General features: G+C 49.9%; 1 long non-coding RNA gene across 1 annotated transcript; it reads right to left on the bottom strand.

The window, feature by feature from the left end:
• Positions 1–20421: 20421 nt before the first annotated feature.
• On the bottom strand, positions 20422–21522 carry LOC123134124 (uncharacterized). The gene is made up of 3 exons (XR_006465513.1): positions 20884–21522; positions 20627–20709; positions 20422–20518 (listed from the first exon to the last, which is right to left on the bottom strand). It is a non-coding gene; the product is annotated as an uncharacterized lncRNA (long non-coding RNA).
• Positions 21523–22339: the final 817 nt, after the last annotated feature.

The raw sequence follows: 22339 nt of genomic DNA, 5'->3' as shown, positions 1-22339 counted from the left end.
AATACACCACTATGGATCCGCTCCCGTCTTCCTACGAGAACAACATCCATAGCACTCACGCTTATCTTGCGCATTTTAGAGTATCCACTTTCACTTGTCTATGAACTGTATAGGCAACCCAGAGGTCCTTTACCGCGGACACGACTATTCGAATAGATCATATTAACCCTGCAGGGGTGTACTTCTTCACACACGCTCTCGCCACTTACCGCCATGTACACGTCATGTATCTCGGCAACCTTCAAGCGGAAGCCTGGCGAGGGTGTCGGCCACGACCTGACTAACCACGCAAGTCTCTAGTCCAGGTTTATCGCCTATTCGGGTTCCATCCACAAGGAGATCCGGCCGGGGTGTCGCTCACGGCCACAAACGATGTGTACAGGGTTCCAAGCCCACCAATCGAGCGGCGCGTGGCATACCCGGCCATGGTGCCTAGTCTGACCCAAGCCCACCTGTACCGGGTGCGACTTGGTAGACTACTAACACAACCTACAAACACAAGAAACTAGTTGAAACTCCTGGACAAAGATCAGGCTGATTAATAAGTCGAGACGGGTCGAGTTACCGGAACCCAATGTGTGGTAGTAACTGTTCATGGATCACAAATAAAGAACTCAGTTCCCGAGGACGGCTTCAATGAGACAACCCACCATGTACTCCTACATGGCCTCTCACCACTACCTTTACCAAATCGTGTTCACACACTTAGCTCACACACAGTAGGACATGTTCATCACCATTCCAATTCATCCCCGATAAATCAAACCTGACTCAACTCTAAGCAGTAGCAGGCATGACAAACAAGCATGAATGAGTAGGCACATCAGACTCCAACAACTCCTACTCGTGCTTGTGGGTTTCATCTATTTACTGTGGCAATGACAGATCATGCAGAGGAAAGGGGTTCAACTACCGCATCATGTAACAGTTGAATCGTTGTTGTCCTAATGCAGTAAAAGAGAGCTGGAGCGAGAGAGTAGGATTGTATCGGAATGAACAAGGGGGTTTTGCTTGCCTGGCACTTCTGAAGATAGTATAGTTCTTCATCGGTGTCATCGAACTCATCGTCGGAACCACGTCTATCGAGAGGGGACAAACACCGACAAACAAGGAAGAACACAATCAATGCAATGCACAATATGATCCATCATCATGACATGGCAATATGCTATGGTTTGAGCTAATGCAACTAGCAGCAAGTTAAATGGAGTTGGTTTGAACCCTAGGTTCAAATTCAAACTCCATATGTTATTATTCAGATGCCTTTATTTGTTTTCCCCAATTCAGCAACCATAAGTTGTTCTAACATGCATGAAACCAGTACAGATGGAAAGATTGGATTTTTCTGATCATTGTTCATATATAATTTATCTCATTTGGAGTTACGGTTGAATTACTATGATTTTTAGAAGTTTATACTATTTTCTAGAATTCCTGGATTATTTTTAATTCAAAAAATGATTTACTACGTCAGCCTGACGTCAGTGTGACGTCAGTGTGACGTCAGCAGGTCAACTGTGGCCAAAGCTGACGTTCGGGACCCACATGTCATTGGCTCACTGTTAACTGGGGATTAATCATGTGTTGTCTGTTTGACCCACCGCGGGACCCGCTATCAGTGACCGTGGTGGGGTGATTAGCCTCTAATTAAGTGACACGTCGGCTTCGCCGGAACTTCACCGGCGATGACCAAAACCGTGGCGGGAGCTTGCCGGAGCGGCGCTACGGGCGGTGTTGGGCAAAGCCAAGGGCACCAGAGGGTTGCCCTTGCTCGCGCGTATCCATGGGAGGCACGCGGGAGGGCACGGGGTGGCCGGAGCTCACCGGAGCGAGCTCGTGGCGGCGGCCGAGGTACGGCTTCGAGCGGCTCGGGCTACAGGGCACGGGGAAACGCTCTGTGGGGCTTGCCGGACTCCTAGTGCAGCAAGGAGGGCGATGATGCGTGTGGGAGCCACTGCTTTGGGCTCTGGCCATGACGGCGCCATGGCCGGCAGCGGGGAGCTTTCGGGTGCGATGGGAACGGCGGCTACGAAGGCCAAAGGAGCACGGGAGCTAGGGAGAGGAAGAGGAGCTCACAGAGAAGCCGGAGGAGGTCTCAGCGGGCTTGGGGAGGCACCGGAAGCAGCAAATCGACGGCGACGATATTCGGTGGCCGACGAGGGGAACAGCAGTGCAGGCAGCATCCAGGGGCTTCCGGCGTCGGGCGGCTTAGTGAGGAGGAGGAGAGGGACTAGGGGGAGCTCGTGGGCAGCTCCAGTGGGCGAGGGAGAGGCGGTGGCCATGGCTACGGTGAGCGCCGGCGACGGTGGCGCTCGGGTGGTTACGAGCGAGAGAGACAGAGGAGGGGATGAGCACGTGGGAAAGTGAGAGGGGGTCGAGGGACTCTATAGCGGTGCCGAGGAGGGGCTTCGAGGCGCCTCGGTGAGGCAGGCGAGCAGGGAGGAGGCATGGCGCCTCGCACGTGCGTGCGATGTCTCCCTCCTCTGCCTACTCGCAGAGGTAGGTGATGACTGGCATGGGCCAGGTGGGCCGGCCCAGCCAGGTAAGTTCCAGGTGAGCCTCTATTCTTTTCCTATTTTTATTTCTCTTTTCTATTACTTCTGCAACTTGATGGCTTTATTAAACATATTTAGGCACACTCAAAAATCACCAAACTGCTCATGGCCACTGTTTGGAATATATCCAACATGGAACATTTCAGTTTAGGATTATTTGGACATTTTAAATATATTATAGTATTTAAATGCCCAAATTCAAATAGAGTATGATTTAATTTAGAGCCCAAATATGTCATGGAAAAATGTGCATCACCTCTGGCTACTGTTTACAGTATTTCCATAAATGATGAACATTTCTGAAAGCCATTTGGACTTACTGAAAATATTTTAGGTGAACCTAGTGAATTCCTTTAATGCTAGGGTTTAGGCAGTCCCCATTTCAACTTTCTATAAAAAGTAAACATGATGCATCACCAAAGGCTAGCACTAGTGCATTGCCAGAAGCTAGGGATCTGACAGGGATTGACTTCGAGCTCTCGCCTGCTGCGAAGGGATTCCGGAAGCAGTGGCTTCTTATGGATGCCCGCGCGTTCAGCCCCCTGCTCTTGACTCCTGGGGCGCCGGCCTCACCTAGCTCCGGATGGTGACATGAGAGGCTCTCCGACCGGCATCTTGCTTTCGTCTGGAAGAGACTGGCAAGGCTTCAGGAACTGGAGGTCACGGCGCCAATGGTGGTGAAGGAATTTGTGAAGCAGCGCATTGCTCCCCTCCAGCGCCATTCTCACCCGATGTGGGACTTCACAAGCGTCGGTGATCCGATGAGGCTGTAGAGGCCGTCGCTTGCTACTGACACCTTGGGCATGGTGCTCAAGCTTCTGACCGGCGAGTCCGAGCCTGCTGACCTTCCGGGGGTGGCTGCCTTCTCTATCTGTGCTCGAACAAGGCGGCCTTCACTGGGCATATGCCTCTGTTCGACGAGTGTGGGTTTCTTCTCGAGGGCCTTGATGGGCCCCGGGAGAACCCCGTCTTCATGGCTCCTCTCCTGATCGACCCTGCCGCGTGCGCCCCGAGTGTGGAGGCAGGGGGCGCGCACCTCCATCAGCTGTCGAGAGCTCCTCCGGAGGCTCGACCCCGCTAGTGGCTCAAGAGGCCGAGCGAAAGTGCAACTATCCCTAGGTGGTTTTGGTAATTAACAACAACATATAGCTCATTGATTTAATACTATTCCAAGACTATTATTTCAGGAAAGCTCAATGAATGGCATGGCATGGATGATGAAAGTGGATCCCTCAAAATACTAAGGACAATGGATTGGCTCAAGCTCAAAAGCTCAAGACTCTTCATTTTACATTTTAGTGATCCAAGATCACATTGAGTCTATAGGAAAAGCCAATACTATCAAGGAGGGATGAGGTGTTTCTTAATGAGCCTCTTTCTTCAATGTGCTTAGTGATATGCTCCAAAACCCTCAACTACTTTCCCACATCCACATATGACCAAAACCCAACGCAAAAATCGGTCACACCGAAACTTCCTATCCGGCGCCACCGATTCCAAAAGTCATAGCCACTGCCACAAACCCTAAGCAAATCGGTCTTACCGATAGGGATCTCGGTCTCACCGAGATGGGGTTGCAATCTCTCTGTTTCCCTTCGTAACGTTTCGGTCTAACCGAAGTGAGCGATCGGTCCCACCGAGATTGCAATGTAAACTCTCTGTTTCCTTTTTGTAACATTTCGGTCTCACCGAAAAGAGCAAATCGGTCCCACCGAGTTTACCTGACCAACTCTCTGGAAAGCTTATTACCAAATCGGTCTCACCGAGTTTGTGTAATCGGTCTTACCGAGATTACGTTATGCCCTAACCCTAACCGAATCGGTCTCACCGAGATGCATGTCGGTCCCACCGAAAATCACTAACGGTCACTAGGTTTACTAAATCGGTCCGACCGAGTTTAACAATTCGGTCCCACCGAGTTTGGTAAATTGTGTGTAACGGTTAGATTTTGTGTGGAGGCTATATATACCCCTCCACCTCCTCTTCATTCGTGGAGAGAGCCATCAGAACGAACCTACACTTCCAACTTACCATTTCTGAGAGAGAACCACCTACTCATGTGTTGAGGCCAAGATATTCCATTCCTACCATATGAATCTTGATCTCTAGCCTTCCCCAAGTTGCTTTCCACTCAAATCTTCTTTCCACCAGATCCAAACCCATTGAGAGAGAGTTGAGTGTTGGGGAGACTATCATTTGAAGCACAAGAGCAAGGAGTTCATCATCAACGCACCATTTGTTACTTCTTGGAGAGTGGTGTCTCCTAGATTGGCTAGGTGTCACTTGGGAGCCTCCGACAAGATTGTGGAGTTGAACCAAGGAGTTTGTAAGGGCAAGGAGATCGCCTACTTCGTGAAGATCTACCGCTAGTGAGGCAAGTCCTTCGTGGGCGACGGCCATGGTGGGATAGACAAGGTTGCTTCTTCGTGGACCCTTCTTGGGTGGAGCCCTCCGTGGACTCGCGCAGCCGTTACCCTTCGTGGGTTGAAGTCTCCATCAACGTGGATGTACGATAGCACCACCTATCGGAACCACGCCAAAAACATCCGTGTCTCCAATTGCGTTTGAATCCTCCAAACCCTTCCCTTTACTTTCTTGCAAGTTGCATGCTTTAATTTCCGCTGCCTATATACTCTTTGCATGCTTGCTTGAATTGTGTGATGATTGCTTGACTTGTCCTAAAGTAGCTAAAATCTGCCAAACTCTAAAATTGGGAAAAGGTTAAGTTTTTATTGGTCAAGTAGTCTAATCACCCCCCCTCTAGACATACTTCAAGGTCCTACAAGTGGTATCAGAGCTTTGGTCTCCATTTGCTTTGATTTCCATAGCTTTTGGTGGTCATAGCCTTGGTTTCACAACCTAGGAGAGTATGGCGTCTAGCGAGGGAAATTATCACCGTAGAGGTCCTTACTTTGATGGTACTAATTTTGCTAGTTGGAAGCATAAGATGAAAATGCATATTCTTGGACATAACCCCGCCGTTTGGGCAATTATTTGTATTGGCTTGCAAGGTGAATTTTTCGATGGGAGAGAACCGAACCGTGAAGCTAATGCGGAAGAATTGAAGATGCTGCAATACAACGCTCAAGCTTGTGATATCATCTTCAACGGATTGTGCCCCGAAGAATTCAACAAAATCAGCCGTCTTGAGAATGCAAAGGAAATTTGGGATACTTTGATTGATATGCATGAAGGTACCGAGTCCGTCAAGGAATCCAAGTTGGATGTGCTCCAAAGTCAGCTTGACAAGTTCAAAATGAAGGATGGTGAAGGTGTCGCTGAAATGTACTCTAGGCTTGCTCTTATCACAAATGAGATTGCCGGCTTAGGGAGTGAAGAGATGACCGACAAATTCATCATCAAGAAGATCTTAAGAGCATTGGATGGAAAGTATGATACCGTGTGCACATTGATTCAAATGATGCCAAACTACAAAGATCTCAAGCCAACGGAAGTCATTGGAAGGATTGTTGCTCATGAGATGTCACTCAAGGATAAGGAGGAACTTCACAACAAGTCAAGTGGTGCTTACAAAGCCTCAAGTGAAGCCCCCACATCATCAAGTGAGAAACCAACCTTCAATGAAGAATTGAGCTTAATGGTGAAGAACTTCAACAAATTCTACAAGAGTAGAAGCAAAGAAAGAAGCTCCAAATCAAGGTCTTACAATGACAAGAGATCTTCTAGTCGAGAGCGCAATTGCTACAATTGTGGGAGACCCGGACACTACTCCAATGAGTGTACGGCACCCTACAAAAGAAGAGAAGATTCTCCAAGAAGAAGGAGCAAAAGAGAAGAATCACCACCAAGAGAGAGGAGGAGTAGAGATGATCGTTATGAACGAAGACCCTCACGGAGAAGCAAGGATTCGGAAAGGAAGGACAAGTCATCAAGGAGCTACACAAAACGAAGACATCAAGCTCATGTTGGTGAATGGGTATCCGGCTCCGACTCCGACAATCACTCCGAGAGAAGCTATCACTCCGACTCCGAATATACTCAAGATGAAGGTGTTGCCGGTCTAGCACTTGTGTCAACCAACTCCTACGACATATTTGATTCACCAAATGAAGGTGTTGGAAGATGCTTCATGGCCAAAGGTCCAAAGGTAACACATCCCGAGTATGTTGATTTCAATAGTGATGAAGATGACTTGCTTGTGGATGATGATTTACTTGTTGACAACTCTAGTGATGAATACTATGATGAAACGTCAATTAATCATGCTAATCATGCTAAAACGAATGACAATGATAAGGAGAAGATTGAGCTTCTAACTAAAGAATTAAACTCTCTTAAGTTAGCTCATGAAACTATCTACGAAGATCATCGAGAACTTTTAAGGGCTCATGAGAAGTTACGCTTTGAAAAGCTCAATCTTGAGCAAGAGCATGAGTTCTTAAAAGCAATCAATGATGATCTTCGCAAGAAAAGTTCTTCTTACATTGCCAAGCGTTTACTCTTATCTACTTACATGCCTCAAGTCAAGTCTAGTAACAAGTACAAGAAAGATACTTCCTCTAGTAGTAACAATAATAATGTCAAATCCAATATTGTTGCTTCTAGTAGTTCTCTTGATTCCACTAATGATTCTCTTAGCCAAGTTACACTTGAGCAAGAAAATAGCTTATTGAAGGGAATTATAGAGAAAGGTGTTTACAAGAGCCTTGCCGGGAGTAAGCAATTCGAGGAAATTGTACGCAAGCAAGGAAGGCACCGGAAGAATCAAGGTGTTGGTTTTGAACGAAAGTTCAATGCCAATGGAGTTGAGTGGGAAGAAGATCAATACCCCAAGACGAAGTTTGTTCCTCAACAAGAGAAGTATGATCCTACTTCCTTCAAGGGAACACAAGCTCAAGATGATCTTCCACCACAAGACCACAAGAACAAAGGCAAGGACAAGCTTCAAGAAGAGATTGATGCATTTGAAGAAGCACCCAAAGCCTCGTTCAAGTGGGTCCCCAAGACTACGTCAAGTTCTACTTCATCAAGTACAACTACAACTCCAAGGATTCCCATCAAGATGATGTGGATCCCGAAGAAGAAGAACTAGAGAGTTCTTGAGGGTGACTCCGCCAACATTCTTCACTCATATCATTTTGGCAAGAACAAGTGCAATCAACTTCCACATCTTGCACTAGTTCAAGGAGTCACAAACCCTCATGTTGGTAAGACAAGGGACAAGGTAACCTAATGATTTCATGGACATCATCTTGTGTGTGCATCACTCTATGTCTATGGATATTCTTGTTTGTTCCTTGTGGGACTAACCCATGTAGGTAAGTTGAAAGTGCAACTCACTCCAAAGGATTGCTCCAAATGATCTACATCAACATTGAGCATCTACATCTTCAACACCTACATGAAGTCATCATCGACAAAACCCAAGGTTAGTTCATCCCTCTAAGGGGGGATCTCACATCTAGGGGGAGCTTAACTCTAAGAATTGAGTCAAAGCAACTCTAATGGTGTGAACACATTAATGCATTATGTAAAAGTGGTAACCCCACTTGAGCTTAAACGATGAGTATGACCTATGATCAAATGTTCTCATTTGACTCCTAAGTCAATATACTCATATATAGATGACCTAGTCATCGCCAATTGCTTGATAGATGCTAGAATTGGTTGTGCATGCTTTGCCACATATTTCATTTGCTATCTTATTGTGTGAGCATGTTGGTGCATATTTTACTCATTCAAGGACATCCACTTGTTGTTTTGATTGTTTGGTTTCTTTTCTTTTGCCAAGTGGATGGACAAGAATGCCTAAGAACCTTCTTTAGCTATCTATGCTTTTCTCATCTCAAACTCTATTCATGCTACATCACAAAATTTGATCAAGTCAGATTCGAACCACTCTGTGTGAGGAGCACTCGGAGTCCCCGATTCGTCATAGACTTAAACTTCCAAAACCTCTTTGTGATTCTCGGTCTGACCGATTCTTCCATTTCGGTCCTACCGAGATCACCAAGTTGATCTGAGTTTTCAATCTCGGTGCAACCGATTTGAACTTTTCGGTCTCACCGATTTGCTATAACTGAACACAGTTATGCATCTCGGTGCCACCGAGTTGTTCCACTCGGTCACACCGACAGGGTCGGGCTATATATAGCCACGGGCAAAAGTTTGGAAATTTCTCCGAAACCCTTCGCCCGCGCAATAGCTCGCTCTGCCATCGTGGTCTCCGGATCGTCTCCTCGCCGCCAGCAGCCTCCTGTCGCTGGTCTTCGTCGCCGTCAACGGAAATCGTCCCCGCCGTTGCCGCCGTAGCAAGTCCACCGCCAAGTTAGGGTATGGACTTGATCTTTGTGCTATCCACGTCTGATTCCTAGCACATTGTTTACATATTGATTCTTGCCACGATTGAGATTCTTCTATCCAACCAAAATAGTCCGTAGTTTAGATGCGATTCAAATTTTTAGGGTTAGGTTTCCGCCGAAACCATCTCGGACCCACCGAGTTGAAAAACTCGGTCTCACCGATTTGGCGTATGCCATTGCACTAGTGACTCTCGGTCTGACCGAGAATTACTAATCGGTGCGACCGATTTGAAGATTCTGTGAAACCCTAGCAGTCTCGGTGCCACCGAACTGAAACTCGGTCCAACCGAGATCATCAGTTTAGGTTCCAAAACTGCTTCGGTATCACCGAGTTTGAAAATCGGTTGATCCGAAATGCTTTCTGTGGAAAACTAAAACTGAACTTTTGAATCATTCTTTTGCAAAAATCTCTGCATTTTGTGATGCTCATCTATTCTATCTCATCTATAACTCTTCACAGGGTCAGCAGTCAGCTTTTGCAGTATGTCTGATCAGAGTGACAGCCAGAACAGGTCTGAAGAGCACATGGACTTGAGTGAGGGCACTAGTCCCTTAACTTCAGATGATGGGAGCAGAAGCACTCCTAGCAACTTGCCTAAGGCTGCAACTAGGCAAAGGAGGAAGAGAACCTCAGACTCAGAAGATGAGGATTACAAAGCTGAGGAGGATGAGGCCACTTCCAAAAAGGTGGTGCTCAAGAAAGAGTATGGCTCTGCACAAAGCACAAAGCCAGGCCTGAAGAAGAAAGTTCCTGCCAAGAGAACTCCAATGCCAAAGGCCAGGAAGTCCACTCAAGTGCCAGCTCAAGCTCAACCCAAAGTGGCACCTGCAAGGAAAGAGCCACCATCAAAACCTCAGAAAGTCCCCACTGGTGCAACCATGAAGTTCACAATTGAATCAGAGGATGATGGTGATCAGGACAAGAAAAAGAAGAGAGCTAGAACCACAACTGCCAAGGTCCTTGGAAAGCCCTCAATGAGAAGGGATTCTGATGAAGAGGAAGAGGATGCTGCACCAGCTCCTAAGGCAGCTAAGCTTATGGGAGATGCAATCAGGTCAGGGGCTGCAACATCCAAGCCCAAAGATGCACCCAAAGCTGCCTCCAAGGCCAAGCAAGCTCCAAAGAGGAATACTAGGAGTATTCCAGCTGCTGAAAAGAACAAGGCCCCAGTGCCAAATGTTGCAGAAGATGAAGATGAAGAAGGACAAGTCCTCAGAAAGCTCAAGCCCAAGATACCAGACCACAATGATGCCCATCCTGTGGCTGAGGACATGAGAATCAGGAAGGATTCAGGGCTGAGGCTGTGGAGGATGGAAGACCCATATGCTTCAAGAAGAAGAACTGCTGTTGACTACAGGTTCCACACAAAGGAACAGCAGGACTTTTATGAGACCATTCTGTTGGACAAGAAGCCCATTGTCTGTGATATGAGGTGGGTTGACTGGAAATTCATCAGGGAGAATGAGCAGCACTACCCTGGAGTGGAGGAGAGCTTTATTGCTTGTGGAGTAGCAGATTTTGTTGGACAGAAGTTCACCAACTGGAATGATGAGCTTATCATGCAGTTCTACTCCACAGCACACTTTTATCCAGATGGTAGAATTGTGTGGATGTCTGAGGGTACTAGGTACCAATCCACTGTTGAAGAATGGGCAAGTTTGATCAATGCCCCCAAGGAAGAAGAAGATGACTTGGACATATATGCCAAGAAGAAGTTGGGTCACAATTCAATGGCTCACATGTACAAGGAAATTCCTGACAAGGCTGTAGAGACTCACAAGTTTGGATCAGTTCACTTTCTGCTGTCAGGATTGGCAACCATCAACTGGATTTTGAGGCACACTTTGTTTCCCAAGTCATGTGACCATAATATGATCAGAGGGCATGCCATCAACATGCTGCATGTGTTTGATGTGCCCCAGAAGTTCAAAGTCATGAGCCTGATCATTGAGACAATCAAGAGGACTGCAGCAGATCAGAAGAGGAGCTGTGGATATGCACCTCAAATTCAAGAATTGATCAACTCCAAGATGGGCATAGGGAAATACCAGTTGGATAAGGAACATTTTCCAATTTATCCAGACTTTGAGGACAATGAGGTTGTCATGAATGAAGATGATCCACAATCTGTCCAAGCTCAGGAGAAGAAGGAGAAGGCAAAGAAGGAGAAGGCTGCCAAGATGCCAACTCAAGAGGAGGCATCTGAGTATTTCTTGAAGACCAAACAAGAGCAGCTTGGTTACTTGATAGCATCAACTCTGAGGATTGAGAAGGGGTTGGCCACCCTAACTCAAAACCAGGAGAGCCTGGAGAGAATCATGGAACAAAAGTTCTATGATCTAGATGTCAAGGTAACTGAGATTCAGTCAGTTGTAGAGCAGCTGCAGGATGACATGCAGGAGAGGAAGGGCAAGACAACCACCAATGTGTTTGCCAGAGTGCCCAGAGCCCAGAGGTCAGTTGCAGTGCCAGTGACAGACACTAGAGCTACAACTTCAGCACCAGCTACTGCCCCAACAGTTCCAGTGCAACCAGCTCCAGCACCAACTCCTACAGCACCCTCTACTTCAACTGAAGCCTTCGTCCAAGGAGCCATCTCTACACCACCACCAGAAGATCAAGCCTGAGAGACGATCTAGCACTATGCATTTTCTATGAACTTTTTGGTAACTTGTTGCCAAAGGGGGAGAAAAATGTATAGATCATAGGCTTCGAGAGAGAGTGTTGCTTTTATTCTCTCTTGCTTTATTTGGTGGTTTTTCAAACTTTGTTTGCTTTTGGTTGAGATACTATGCCTGTGAGACATTGATGATCATGTGTTTGATCATAAGCTACACTTATGCATGCTTGATATTATCCTATCTATCTTATGTGATCACTCACTATGCTTGGTGATGAGTGCATGTATTCATTGTTTATTATTTTGAGCGCTCCACCAAGATGTATGTGACATGGAAGAGTAACCCATGAGCCTAATTCATTGTGCATTTGCAGTCCAAAGCAAATCTTAAACTATGCACAAATTTAGGGGGAGCTCTTGCTTATCACATACTTCTCAAAGCGACGATGTTATTCAATCTTATTATCATTTGTCGAAGCTTTGATCTATATGTTGTCATCAATTACCAAAAAGGGGGAGATTGAAAGTGCAACTATCCCTAGGTGGTTTTGGTAATTAATAACAACATATAGCTCATTGAGCTAATACTATTCCAAGACTATTATTTCAGGAAAGCTCAATGAATGGCATGGCATGGATGATGAAAGTGGATCCCTCAAAATACTAAGGACAAAGGATTGGCTCAAGCTCAAAAGCTCAAGACTCTTCATTTTACATTTTAGTGATCCAAGATCACATTGAGTCTATAGGAAAAGCCAATACTATCAAGGAGGGATGAGGTGTTGCTTAATGAGCCTCTTGCTTCAATGTGCTTAGTGATATGCTCCAAAACCCTCAACTACTTTCCCACATCCACATATGACCTAAACCCAAAGCCAAAATCGGTCACACCGAAACTTCCTATCCGGCGCCACCGATTCCAAAAGTCATAGCCACTGCCACAAACCCTAAGCAAATCGGTCTTACCGATAGGGATCTCGGTCTCACCGAGATGGGGTTGCAATCTCTCTGTTTCCCTTCGTAACGTTTCGGTCTAACCGAAGTGAGCGATCGGTCCCACCGAGATTGCAATGTAAACTCTCTGTTTCCTTTTTGTAACATTTCGGTCTCACCGAAAAGAGCAAATCGGTCCCACCGAGTTTACCTGACCAACTCTCTGGAAAGCTTATTACCAAATCGGTCTCACCGAGTTTGTGTAATCGGTCTTACCGAGATTACGTTATGCCCTAACCCTAACCGAATCGGTCTCACCGAGATGCATGTCGGTCCCACCGAAAATCACTAACGGTCACTAGGTTTACTAAATCGGTCCGACCGAGTTTAACAATTCGGTCCCACCGAGTTTGGTAAATTGTGTGTAACGGTTAGATTTTGTGTGGAGGCTATATATACCCCTCCACCTCCTCTTCATTCGTGGAGAGAGCCATCAGAACGAACCTACACTTCCAACTTACCATTTCTGAGAGAGAACCACCTACTCATGTGTTGAGGCCAAGATATTCCATTCCTACCATATGAATCTTGATCTCTAGCCTTCCCCAAGTTGCTTTCCACTCAAATCTTCTTTCCACCAGATCCAAACCCATTGAGAGAGAGTTGAGTGTTGGGGAGACTATCATTGGAAGCACCAGAGCAAGGAGTTCATCATCAACGCACCATTTGTTACTTCTTGGAGAGTGGTGTCTCCTAGATTGGCTAGGTGTCACTTGGGAGCCTCCGACAAGATTGTGGAGTTGAACCAAGGAGTTTGTAAGGGCAAGGAGATTGCCTACTTCGTGAAGATCTGCCGCTAGTGAGGCAAGTCCTTCGTGGGCGACGGCATGGTGGGATAGACAAGGTTGCTTCTTCGTGGACCCTTCTTGGGTGGAGCCCTCCGTGGACTCGCGCAGCCATTACCCTTCATGGGTTGAAGTCTCCATCAACGTGGATGTACGATAGCACCACCTATCGGAACCACGCCAAAAACATCCGTGTCTCCAATTGCGTTTGAATCCTCCAAACCCTTCCCTTTACTTTCTTGCAAGTTGCATGATTTAATTTCCGCTGCCTATATACTCTTTGCATGCTTGCTTGAATTGTGTGATGATTGCTTGACTTGTCCTAAAGTAGCTAAAATCTGCTAAACTCTAAAATTGGGAAAAGGTTAAGTTTTTATTGGTCAAGTAGTCTAATCACCCCCCCCCCCTCTAGACATACTTCAAGGTCCTACACCGAGGCTTCTGGGGCCCTGGAAGGAGCTGCCGTAAAACCGATGCAACCCCAAGCTCCGGAGGCAGGGGCTTCTGACGCCCAGGGTGATGGCTTTGGAGTGGGTGCTGACGGCCCCGGAGGCAGGGGCTGCTGACGCCCACCAACGGCCCCGGAGGCATGAGCCAGAAGGTCTCGCCGGGTGCCCCTGCCATTGGGACCCCCGCGCCAGATGCCCCGCCGAGCGCTCCCCCTCCTGAGGATCACCCGTTGGGGTCTGGTTGGCCCTGCCTGTGCCTTGAGTCGCTCTTGAAGAGGAAGAGGTCCCCGTGCCGCAACGATGGCACCCGTCGCCCGCTGAAGCCTAGGAGATACGTGGCTGCCGATGAGTAAGTACCTTTGCTCTTGACCTCCTAGCACGCCATGTTTTCTCATGGATGGGGTTTTGCAGGGCCCTCACAAAGGCGAAACCTTGGGAGGCGGGCATCCCCAAGGACTCCGGCTTGGCGCATGCATGCAGCCACCAACGCCCCGATCCAGCGCAGGGCGTGGGACCAACTCTAGTTAACACGATGTCACGAAGGTGCCCTGGAACCGGGCCCCATGCTCCTTCTCCCCGTGACTCTGCCCGCGAGACGGAGGGTGCATCTGTGATTCTTCCTCTTGTCATTGCTGGCAGGGGGTGCCCCCCGAGCGGCCTTCGTCTTCAAGCTGTGGGGCTACAGCAGCCAGCCCCCAACCGACGGCTGGCAGAGCACCCAGCACCTCCCGGGCGGCCTCTGGAGCTAGCGAAGGTCTTGGCGATGAGCTCGCGCTTGCTCGCGGGTGCAGCACCGTGCACTTCAGGTTCTTCGATGAAGCGATGCGTGCGATGGTCCATCTCGGAGGGGAGCTTGCCAATGTTGATACCAGGCTTGAGGCAGAGAACCGTCGCCTGGAGGATGAGTGGCAGCGGCTGAAGGTTGCCATCAACCTTGGGAAGCTTCAGCGTGACGAAGTGGAAGCATGTGCGGCGGCCTCGCTTGTGGCTGCTCGTGAAGCTTGCGCCTGCGCCATGGAAGAGGCCGAGGCGGCCAACCTCCGCCGTGAGGCGGTCGAGGAGCGGGAGCGAGATCTTCTATCTTTAAATGTGGCTCTGCAGCGCGAAGTCGAGGAGCGTCGCGCCCTGCTTGCCTCCTTGCCAGGCGTGGTGGCCCTTGCCGAGGCAGAGCTCTTGAGGCGCCATCAAGATTTGATGTTGGAGACCGTGGAACATAGCTTGACGTTGGAGAGGCTGGAGGTGAGGGAGCGAAAGGCCGCCGTGGCTGAGGACGCCGTCGCCGCCCGAGAAGCTCAAGTCCAGCTGGAGGTGGAGAAGAGGATGGCGAAGGTGTGTGCTGAGCTGGCTGGGAGACACCGCCTGGAGCTGGAGCTGCTCAAGGCTGAGCTTGAGGGCCGGACCTCTGCCCTGAAGACTGAGCTGCAGTATGCGGAGCAGCGTGAGAGCGTTGCTCGAGAAGCCCTAACTTCTTCTGAATCTGCCTTGGCCTCTTCCCGAGCCGGGCTGTCCTCTCATCAGCAGCAGATCAGGGACACCGTGGCTCTGGCGGAGAGGGACGTGGGCGAGGCGAATCGCCACCAGACGCTGCATTGTGAGCACGCCTCGATGCTTCAAGGCCTCAGACTCAGGGCTAACTCCGCCCTGGGCACCATTTGCGACGACAGCTCTCCACACCCGCACGAGAACGACTACTCCAGCCACCTAAACTTCTTCACCGACATTGTGACCCGCCAGGAGGCTCGGGCTGCAAGGTCTCGCGAGCTCGTAGCGGAGAGGAGCCACCTCCTCAACCGCGATCCCTACTTTGACTTTGATGCTGTATTAGCCCCCGTGCCCTCGATTTTCTAGGACAACCTGGCCGGGTGGGTGGATGACCATGTGGAAGCCTTGGTAGCAGAATTCACCCCGGAGGATGACACGGTTGTGATCGCGGCCGAAGAGTCTGGCGCGGATGGTGATGATGAGGAGGATGGCAGCCTTGATGCAAGCGGCGCGGATGGAGGTGGTGAAGAGGAGGCGTCCAGCTAGGCCCGTGTTTCTTTTGCTTTGTCCTGTATGACGAAAACTTAAACACATCCTTGTGAGAGCATTTTGGAAAGGGGGGCCCTTATAATGTGTAAGACTGCTAAATATTTTTTGATGTGGCACCCGGAGCGGGGCCCCGCAGGGCTGCGGGCTGCTGAACGAGGCAGTTGTTTATGACTTATCTTGGGTTTCGTGGGTCTTGAGCGAGGCCCGGTGTCATGGTTGCGCTCCTTCTCCTGAGGCGAGCCTGTTGTAGGCTCGCGAGGCTCTATGCCTCTCGAGGGGCCTACCGGCCTGCCGTAGAGTGCCTCGTGAGGAGAAAATTGCCAAACCGTGACGAGATGGGCGCGTGAGGCGGCCGCACACTTGATCCCCCTGGGGGAATGACTCGGCACTAGCGCGTACACCATACCCAGCCCCCTCTCGCGAGGCGCTTGAGGGCAGGGTAGCAGTCACGAGCTCCAGAAAGAACGCAAGAACTAAAGGCAAGAGAGCGACACAAAACGAGAAAACTCCCCCCATTTTATAAATGCACGAAAACAACTGCTTCAAAAAGTCGGCAAGCAAGTACAAAAAGGAGGCAAAAAGCAGACGGCTGCGTCCGGCGCCTAGCTAGTCTTCAGTCTTCAGTCTTCCCACCAGCATGGAGCTAAGTGCTTCCACTGGCTGGGCATAGTCATTGGGGACAGTGTCGGCGGCCAGCGCGGAGCATGGTGCTTCCACTAAGACGTGGGCGGGAGCCCCCATGAGGACCCAGGGCGACACTAAGGAGACTCCGAGGTGTGTACAGCCCCACTCATTATTACATGAGAGTGTCACGAGCGGAGACCTTAACGTGTCGAAGCCTTGCTTCATGTCGCCCGACGAGGACCCCGCCGTGCGCCACCCCTGACCACCGTTGGGGAGACCGGAAACCAGGACAAGACCAAGGGGCTAGGGGGATGCTAGCGGCGTCCTCGGCGACTATAGGCCCCCCACCTGGGAGAAGGGCTCGCCGGCGCCTTCCCCGGCGGGGAACCTACCTCCAGGCAGGGCCCTGCTTTGTGCGGCGCGAGGAGGGACCTGTCGCCGGGCTTCCCCCATGTTGCTCCCAATGTTCTTTGCGCCCATGCGGGGGATCCGTCGTCCTGAGAGTCCTGGTGGCAGCTGCACCCTGGTTCACCTGCGATCCATGGTCAGCATAAGCATGCTCCTGGGGCGTTAGCTATACCCAGAGTCTGTCGCCGTTGGAGATGTTGGCGGGGCTTGGTGGCGGCTCGAAGAAGAGCTCGGCCTCATGTATATCTAGCACCCAGCCTGGCATGGGGGATCGGCTGGGGCCCTCATCCCGTGCGTGCCTTTGATCCATCACTACGGGTACGTAGGCTTCTGGGCTATTCACACCAGAAGCGCCGCCCGACTGCCTCACGTTCCCGCCTTCTTCAGCCGCCCTCAAGTCCTGTTGGCCAGGGGCCGACACTCCAGCGGGCCCCTGGTGATGTCGCCTGGAGCAGCCCCATGCCGAGGGGGCACGCTCGGGGTGGCGCGGGCTGCTCCGTGGGGCTGGTTGGCGTCGAGAGGCTCTCCAGGGCCCCTGCGAAGGGGCGCGTGTGCGGAGCAGTTGTTACAGCGTAGTACGCAGATCGCGCGGTGGCGCGGCTATGGTGCGGAGCCAGTGGAGAAGGTTGCGCTACGCGCCCCCCGCGGCCGGCCGCCCCCGGTGGAATGCGGAGCGGAGTGGAGGTCTTCCTCGTCAGTGGGCGCTGCCTAGGAGGTCTGGACGACCCAGTGCTCAACATGCGCTCTCGGGGTGTTGGCCATGGCGTTGGTGGAGCAGCGGAGGACTGGTCGATAGAAGAGAAGATTCGACGCACCCCTACCTGGCGCGCCAAATGTCGATTATGGGATCCGCAAACCCTTGAGAGGTTCAAACTCTGGGGTGCGTGCAGAGATCTCAACCTACCCAGCCTGCCTACTCGCGATCCTCCTAAGCCTAGCGCGTCAAGCTCAAAGGGACAAAGAGACACAGTAGTTTTTATCTTGGTTCGGGCCACCGTTGTGGTGTAATACCCTAGTCCAATGTTTTGGTGGATTGCCTCGAAGGGCTGAGGATGAGCTAGTACAATGGATGAACAAGCCTCAGGAGGTGAGGTGTTCTTTAGCTGGTGTGGTGTATGCTAGTTCTACTTGTTCTGATCCCGTCCCCTTCTATGGTGGTGGCTAGTTCTATTTATAGTGGCCTTGGTTCTCTTCCCAAATATGAGCGGGAAGGGACCCACAACGACCAGATTTGAAAAGGGACAAGTAGTACAGTCTATCCTGACAAAAGTAGTCTTCGCCTGCGAAAAGCCTCTGGTCGTGATGCTGCGGTGGGCTCGTCGATGACCTTGTCCTGCCGTCCTGGCGGTCTTGGTCTCGTTGCACTAAAATGGAAACCTTTGGCTGATTCCTCGAGACTCCGCGCATGTGGCTTGCCTCCCTTGCACCGAAGAGGAAACCCGCGCTCTGCACCCGCCTGGCGCCTGGCTGGCCTTGGTCGTCATGGCTCACGTCAGCTGAGCCTCGTGAGGTAACATTGCATAGAACTCTCCGCCCCTCAGGAGCCAACCTGAGGAGGCTGGTCCTGTGGCACCCCGGCTCAGAGAAAACTGGAACGCCCCGTATTCCAGCCCAGAGATCGAAATGAAGTCTTCTGGAATACGGCACTGCTTAGCATAGAACAAATCCGACTCTTTATTACAATCTATTTGGGTACAAGGGTTTCCGATATAACAGGGAATTACATCAGCACAGCGACACTACGCCTGCCACTATTGCTCTATGCAAGCAGCAAAACAACTTGAAGCAGCGGAATAACTCTAGAAGCAGAACAATGACAATAGTGGTGAACTCCACTTCGCGGGGACTCTAGCTGGAATGCTTATCCTAGCTCGCAAACAAAGAATCCACAACAAACAAGCATTGAAATCCAGCATGACCTGCAAACTGGCATGACACGCCAGGTCAATACATTGAATGTACTTGCAAGCTCACAATAACCAGAAGCATTCAACGCAAACAACAGCATGGCAACATAGCATGAACAACACGAGATCATCAGAACAACATAGCATGAACAACATGAACATGATACAGTTAGAACAACATGAACATGGCATGAACATATGAATCTGACGATACTAACATGCAACATGATGACGCTATATGCACCACTTATTCTGCTCGGGATACCTCGTAACCATCACATGCATCACTTACCATCCTCAGACATCACACGATCATCTTAGGATCAAATCAAGCTTGGTATAAACAATACTGCAGTAATAATCAAATGACCACAAGGAGCTTGATCTTTACCCACGATTCTCGCACAACATCACAAATATGCAACAACTCGGTATCCTCGATACCACGGTGATCACTCATGGATCACCAACAGAACCACTCTTGGTTCAACGGGTTACCTCATAACCAAATGGTGATCATTCACGGATCACAAACGGAACCACTCTTGGTTCAACGGGTTACCTCGTAACCAAATGGTGATCATTCACGGATCACATAACCAACTTATCTCATCATCGAACCGGGGTTGTTATTAAGCACATTATTATTATTACTGTTGACCCATAGTGTGACCGACACGAACTGGGCCCTTATCCGTGGACACGGCTATCGATATATTTAACACACACTCTGCAGAGGTTAGCACAATGTACCCACACCACGGAACCCATGGCCTCTCGCTCCCATTCGGGTGGACCAACGACATTCCGACAAAACCGTCCTACTGCCATGACACTCTCCCGGCTACTCTGACTAACTCCCCTCTGGGCTAAGTCATGGGTAGCCCCGTGTCTACCAAAGACACCAACGACCACCGTCGTGGCAAAACGGCCACCATCGTGGCAAACCGGTCCCAAACGGGGACAATCCAGATATAACAACAACAGGCACGCAAGGTTATGTCTGCTTACCGGGCCAGGCTACCGCACACCCATAACTTTCCCTGTTGGAGGCACCAGCGAGAGGCATGGCAATAGACCCAGTTAGGACTCCCATAAAGGCGAGCATGGTTGCACTGGTCAACTCGATATGGTGGCACCATGACTCAGCCAACAGTTGTTCAAGTTCAATTTAATCCGGTTAAACTTGAATGCAAATATGTTGAGCCATTATAAAATAACATGATGCAATTACAATGCATGAGCATGATATCAACATAAGCATGAGGTTACAACATAACTATCGACCATATCAACAATGAATCATATCCAACTGAGCATGGCATAATGAGGTGCATGAATATCACAAGTATAACACTACTCATAGAAACCTAGCATGACCACTAGCATCAACAATAAAATCATGCAAGAACATATCAACAATGCTACCATGCAAGCATTTAACCAACTGAATGCAATGGAACATGCATACGACGGCACTCGGAACAGACGATAGTCATGCACCGAAAACCATCACTAACATCAACAAGTACTACTAGCAAGCATAAGCATATGAAAGGAATACTAGCAACTAGTACAAGATAACCAGGTGCAAGACAACATAACACGAGAGTGAACATGAAACTCTAAGCAGCACCGGAACAACGATAACCATGGTTTAAACAAGCAAACATTTATTAAATATTCGAGTTGAAAACCATGGCTACTACATGACTATAATGCAAGTGGGTATTGTGGCTTGCCTGGGGATGAAGAAGGTACCGGGGAGAAGTGCGGTGAGGCTGCGGAAAGATTCACCAGAAACAATCCTCTCTCGGAGGGGCTGTTTACATGCAAGGGCAAAATGGTCATTTTCAGTATGCCAAAACATAATGATAGTGACACCAACAGAAAGATCAAGACGAGACAAAGAAGTAGGCTTTGGAATCACCTCAAAGGGAGTTACGAGCAAAACGTTGTGAAGGGTTGAAGTTTAGGGACTAATCTGTGAAAAAATTATCACCAATCGGGTCCCTGAGTGGATAAGACAGAAACGTATTTCAGAAAATACGCTTTCCAGAGAGGAAAGCGCATTTACGCCCGAAGAACAACAGAAATAAGCTTTTGAAAGGAGAAAACGTACGAAGCTGAATACGCTTTCAGAAACTGAAAACGTACTCCACCAAAATACGTTCCACTTATGCTTACGTGGCAGGGGGTCAACACCGAGAGGCTTACAGGCGGGGACCGCCTTATCCTCTCTCTCCTCGGGCATGTATTCTTCCTCCCGTGTTTTATTCCTCGCGAGGAACAGAGAGAAGCAGAGGAGGCCGCAGCCGGCGTTGGGCCTGCTGCCTCTGGCGACCTCCAGCGAGATGCCGGCCACTGGTGGACTCGCACGGCCAAGGCGCGTCCATCCCCGAAGAGATAGAGAGCCGAGGCGGGCTGGGGCGACGGAGACAGTGGTGGACAGAGGGCTCAGGTGGCGGTGGTTGACTAGGGGCACGGCGCCCTCGGGGCACTCCGGTGATGAACGGAGGGGATGGGGAGGATCTCCAGGACGCGGGATAGCTGGTGGTGGCGACGGGAGGCTGAGAAGAGCTCGGGATCGTGGAGCAATGGAGGTGGCTGACGGGAGGCTGTCGGGCGGTGATGGGACTCGGCGCTACGGCGGTCTCCAACGAGGGGTAAGTGGTTGGGGTGAGCTGCGGGGGTGAGGGGAATGCGGTGGGCAAGTTGGGGAGACGAGGGAGTGGCTAGAACGACCGGAACCAAGCCGAGTCCGAGGCGGCCATGGCGGATAGCGGCGATCTCCGGCGAGATTGGGCGACTCTAGAGGCAAATGAGGAACGGGGAGGGGCTTGGGAGATGTGGGAGGGCTAGGGCACTCCTTATATAGCCACGGGGAAGGCTCTGGAGCGCACAAGCGAGCTTGAGCAGTGCTCTAATGGAGGTCAGTGGCTGGGCATCGCACGAGCATGGCGTTTGCGGCTCATTTATGGCGAACCACGATGAGGCATCGATGCAGGGAGACGAAGGGCATCACGGGGAAGCTCCGGGACACGGAGGGACATCGAGACGAGGAGGAAGGAGACGGGAACAGGGGCAAGAACGCGCCAGAGCTTGCAATCTGCATGACGCAAACGTGATCACCACGCGCACTGGAGCAAATAGCTCGTTTTGTCCTGACCAACCATGTGTAGTAGACAGACCACGCTGCCCTTAGTCTAAATGAAGAAATAATTGGATCCAGGGCAAAGAAGAGATTTGCAGAAGACCCCAAAGCAAACCAGCAGCCAAGTGTTTGTGCTGTGGGACGCAAGCTTGGTAACACAGTAAACAATTTGTCTGGTGATGATCATACACTAAGGTGATGCTGATCACTAAAAATTAGACTAAGAGAAGGAGCTTAGATGAGGGTTGCTGTAAAAAGTGACCCACTGGTCAGAAATGAGAATTTGGATGATGCACTCACATTGTTGCATCAATTGTGCTGAAAATGGTTATGGCCCAATTATTTGAAGATATTAAGATGCCCACGGAGTTTCATGCCATTTGGATGAACTAAAATAGCACTTGCTTTGGAAAGATTTATTCTGACTAGAAACTTGGAAAAATTCCACAGGGCAAATGGCCAAAGGGATTGAGCCGCAACTTGGTGGAA

Source organism: Triticum aestivum, chromosome 6B, assembly GCF_018294505.1.
Source record: "Triticum aestivum cultivar Chinese Spring chromosome 6B, IWGSC CS RefSeq v2.1, whole genome shotgun sequence".
NCBI classification, from domain to species: domain Eukaryota; kingdom Viridiplantae; phylum Streptophyta; class Magnoliopsida; order Poales; family Poaceae; genus Triticum; species Triticum aestivum.
This window is presented reverse-complemented; position numbering and strand designations above follow the sequence as displayed.